Source organism: Orbicella faveolata, unplaced genomic scaffold (assembly GCF_042242905.1).
Source record: "Orbicella faveolata isolate gen_17 unplaced genomic scaffold, um_ofav_v1 contig_26, whole genome shotgun sequence".
NCBI classification, from domain to species: domain Eukaryota; kingdom Metazoa; phylum Cnidaria; class Anthozoa; order Scleractinia; family Merulinidae; genus Orbicella; species Orbicella faveolata.
Window position 1 is genome coordinate 18,944,816 of NW_028301554.1, and position 5,185 is coordinate 18,950,000.

The 5,185-nt window shown below is 38.7% G+C and overlaps 1 long non-coding RNA gene across 1 annotated transcript in view; it reads left to right on the top strand.

Annotated features, from left to right (window-relative positions):
* The window catches only part of LOC149108424 (uncharacterized), a 28,668-nt gene that overhangs the window by 22,644 nt on the left and 839 nt on the right, over nucleotides 1-5,185 (top strand). The window lies entirely within an intron of this gene.

A 5,185-nucleotide genomic window follows, 5' to 3' on the forward strand; every position in this document is an offset into this window, starting at 1 on the left:
TACGTCAGTTTGTTAATTTGACGGATCCTCGCGAAATTAAATATGATAGGTGATATGTAATTTTGCCGTCGAAGGCGTGCGATAAAAAGGAACAAAATTGCAACTAGCGAAGTTCTGTTTTTATTTCTTTTCATTATCGAGTTTATGCCATTTCTCACTGTTAAATGCAACTCTGAGCAGTTATCGCAAATTAAATCTGTGAATGGGAAATCAATTTTGGAAATGACAGGAATCTCAACAGAGTGACGTATGATAGCAGGTGTTCTTTGTATTTCCATAGAGTTGTGGAGACAGACGTGAAAGTGTTAGAGAGCGAGAAAGATGATGAAACACGAGTCGTGGGAGAGTGTTTCCACAGCCGTTTCGCCTGGTTCTCTCAATCTTTTGTTAGCATTTTTATAACTATTCAGACGCAAAAAAAGAACACTTTCGATTTCTGATAAATCCGCGAAACATTTTTGCTACGTTTCCATGGAGTTATAAATCACTTTGATCCATTTACAGCGCTTATATTTGTTCCCTTTCATAAATGATACCACTGAAACCGAAAACTTTAATTAGAGCCATGATTTATGGCTCCATCTTTTATTCTATGACGGTTTCTGTATGTTTTGAATCTTCAACGCAAATTTGGAAACATTTTGTGGGCGCTGAAAACGGGCGCGCAAGCGCAAAGTTCTGATTAGAAAAAAAGAAACAGCGCAGATTGGATCAAAATAATGTTCAATTAGATCAAAATTTCAATCTAATTTATTCTGCGTTTTTATTGATTCAGGATGACAACAGTGTACACAGAATAAGCTGCTTATTGACTAGTGAGATTCGATCGACATGCGGAATACGTATTTCCATTAATCTCGTTAGAAATTTAAGTCGCTATCCATTTTCTTTTCCACTGGGCGGGACGTGGACCGAATTGGCGGTAAATCAATTTAAAGTGTACTTTATAAGAAGCCGCGGAAAATTTCGTTCCTTTGTGTCTTCAGTTTGCTTAACAAGTCTCTGGCTATTTAGCTCCCGACCGAGAGATTACTTTTTTAAATTTACCAACAGCCATCATGTTTTAATTATAACGGGGATGTTACTTCCTCGCATTGGCCGTGGGACCTGGATAGATTAAACAGAGGAATGCGAGGGGAAAAACAGTAAACTTTCCACTGCTCCTCGGCAAATGATTCCTCGCAGGTCAATTCTCGACATAAAAGTATCGAGCGCGACTTCGATGAGATTAAAAAGCTGTCATCTATAGGACATTGACACCTACATGCCGGGACGATGATTTAGTGTATGGTTAGATGGCGGACGCAATAGCCTTTGAGTTTTAGCGGTTTACACTCATTGAGTGTCGTAAACTCAAATTAAAACAAACGCAAAGGCCAATCATAAGAGAGTGACGTAAATCACTCAATGAACCAATGAGGGCTCATAGCAAATACAAGAAACCAGAACCAAGCGCGGGAAAATGCGCAACGGGCAAAGTGACGACTGGCTAAATATAAATGGCGCGAATTTGATTGAACCAATCATGATGTACGTAAGAAGAACCAGACAAATCAATCGAAATACCATTTCTCTTTCTTTTTCTATTTCCCTGCACCCAGGCTATTCGTTCAATTATTTCATGGGGAACTAGGGATAATTGAATAGATTTTGTGTAATTATTTATTTCTCACTTCGATTTAAGTTCATTTCCATATGTACTTGTGTTAACACTAGGACCCGCTACGTCAGTTTGTTAATTTGACAGATCCTCGCGAAATTAAATATGATAGGTGATGTGTAATTTTGTTCGGAGGCGTACGATAAAAAGGAACAAAATTTCAACTAGCAAAGTTCTGTTTTTATTTCTTTTCATTATCGAGTTTATGCCATTTCTCACTGTTAAATGCAACTCTGAGCAGTTATCGCAAATTAAATCTGTGAATGGGAAATCAATTTTGGAAATGACAGGAATCTCAACAGAGTGACGTATGATAGCAGGTGTTCTCTGTATTTTCATAGAGTTGTGGAGACAGATGTGAAAGTGTTAGAGAGCGAGAAAGCTGATGAAACACGAGTCGTGGGAGAGTGTTTCCACAGCCGTTTCGCCTGGTTCTCTCAATCTTTTGCTACCTTTTTTATAACTATTCAGACACAAAGAACACTTTCGATTTCTGATAAATCCTTGAAACAATTTTGCTACGTTTCCATGGAGTTACAAATCTCTTTGATCCATTTACAGCGCGTATATTTGTTCCCTTTCATAAATGATACCACTGAAACCGAAAACTTTAATAGAGCCATGATTTATGGCTCCGACTTTTATCCTATGACGGTTTTGGTATGTTTTGAATTCTCAACGCGAATTTGGAAACATTTTGTCGGCGCGGAAAACGGGCGCGCAAGCGCAAATTCCTGATTAGAAAAAAAGAAACAGCGCAATAGATGGGATCAAAATAATGTTCAATTAGATCAAAATTTCAATTTAATTTATTCTGCTTTTTTCATTGATTCAGGATGACAACAGTGTACACAGAATAAGCTACTTATTGACTAGTGAGAGGAGATTCGATCGACATGCAGAATGCGTATTTCCATTAATCTCGTAAGAAATTTAAGTCGCTATCTATTTACTGTTTCACCGGGCGGGACGTGGACCGAATTGGCGGTAAATCAATTTAAAGTGTACCTTATATGAAGCCGCGGAAAATTCCGCTCCTTTGTGTCTTCAGTTTGCTTAACAAGTCTCTGACTATTTAGCTCCCGACCGAGAGATTACTTATTTAAATTTACCAACAGTCATCATGTTTTAATTATAACGGGGACGTTACTTCCTTGGCCGTGGGACCTGGATAGCTTAGACAGAGAAATGCAAGGTGAAAACACTACATTTTCCACTGCTCCCACGCAAATGATTCCTCACAGGTCAATTCTCGACTGTAAAAGTATCGAGCGCGACTTCGATAAGATGCTCGCTTTAGTTTTAAAAAGCTCTCATCTAAAGGACATTGACACCTACATGCCGTGACGGTGATTAAGTGTATGGTTAGAGGACAGACGCAATAGCCTTTGAGCTAGAGCGGTTTACACTGATTGAGTGTCTTAAACTCAAATTAAAGCAAACGCGAAGGCCAATCATAACAGAGTGAACTAAATGAACCAATGAGCGCTCACAGCAAATGCAAGTAACCAGAGTCAAGCGCGGGAAAATGCCCATCGGGCCAAGTGGTGACAGGCTGATTATAAGTGGCGCGAATTTGATGGAACCAATTATGATGAACTTAAGAACTATAAAACAGTAAGAAAGCGAAATTCCTTTTGCATTTCTTTTTCTATTTCCCTCCGCCCAGGCTATTCGTTCAATTATCTCATGTGGAACTAGAGATAATTGAATAGATTTTGTGTAATTATCTTGTTCATTTGTCGCTTTAAATTTTCAGTGGAATCTGTATTTATTTCTCACTTGTATTCAAATTCATTTCTATATGTACTTGTGTTGACGCAAAGACCCGCTTCGTCAGTTTGTTAATTTGACAGATCCTGTTTTTATTTCTTTTCATTATCGAGTTTATGCCATTTCTCACTGTTAAATGCAACTCTGAGCAGTTATCGCAAATTAAATCTCTGAATGGTAAATCAATTTTGGAAATGACAGGAATCTTATAACAGAGTGACGTATGATAGCAGATGTTCTCTGTATTTCCACAGAGTTGTGGGGACAGAAGTGAAAGTTTTAGAGAACAAGAAACCTGAAGAAACACGAGCCGTGCTTGAGTGTTTCCACAGCCGTTTCGCCTGATTCTCTCAATCTTTTTCTAGCGTTTCTATAACTATTCAGACGCAAAAAAAGAACACTTTCGATTTCTATAAATCCTCGAAATATTTTTGCTTCGTTTCCATGGAGTTACAAATCTCTTTGATCCATTTACAGCGCGTATATTTGTTCCCTTTCATAAATGATACCACTGAAACCTGAAACTTGAATTAAAGCCATGATTTATGGCTCCGACTTTTGTGTGTTTCGAATCCTGATCGCGAATTTGGAAACATTTTGGTTGCGCTGAAAACGAGCGCGCAAGCGCAAAGTCCTGATGAGGAAAATAACAGCGCAATAGATTAGATCAAAATAATGTTCCATTAAATCAAAATTTCAATCTAATTTATTCTGCTTTTTCTATTGATTCAGGATGATAACAGTTTACATAGAATAAGCTGCTTATTGACCAGCGAGAGGAGACTCGATCGACCTGCATAATGCGTATTTCCATTAATCTCGTAAGAAATATTAGTCGCTACCACTTACTGTTTCACCACACGGGACGTTGACAGAATTGGCGGTAAATCAATTTAAAGTGTACCTTATATGAAGCTGCGAGAAATGTCATTCCTTTGTGTCTTCATTTTGCTTAACAAGTCTCTGAATATTGAGCTCCCGACCGATTTCTTTTTTAAATTTACCTACAGCCAAAATATTTTAATTGTAACGGGGGCGTTGCGTCGTACGCCGAGGGACCTCGATAGCTTAAAACGAGAACTGAATGCGCGGTGAAAAACACTTAACTTTCCACCACTCCTACGCAAATAATTCCGCGCAGGTCAATTCTTGACCGTAGAAGCATTCAGCGCTAGCTCGATGCCCACTTTAGTTTTAAAAGGCTCTCATCTAAAGGACATTCACAACTACATCAACATGCCGGGACGATGATTAAGTCTATGGTTAGAGGACGGACGCAATAGCCCTTGAGCTTGGGCGGTTTACACTGATTGAGTGTCGTAAACTCAGATTAAGACAAAGGCAAGGGCCAATAACAACAGAGTGACGTAAACCGCTCAATTAACCAATGAGGACTCATGATAGCAAATATATACAAGTAACCAGAACCAAGCGCGGGAAAATGCGCATCCGGCCAAGTGGCGACTGGCTGAGTATAAGTGGCGCGAATTTAATTGAACCAATCAGGATGTACTAAAGAAAAACCAGAGCAATCAATCGAAATACCTTTTCCCTTTCCAAGATGCATTGAAAGGAAAGGGCTTCCTTGTTAACCTTAATTGCTATTGCAGTCACTTCATGTTATGAGAATCTATAACATATTCTAATATGGAATGTACAGAGATTCGGCATTGTGTGCTTTTGTTCCTTGTACACAAGAAAGCCACGTTCTTCCATCTATTTCAAATTAATCCTGAACTAAGAAACTGTTCT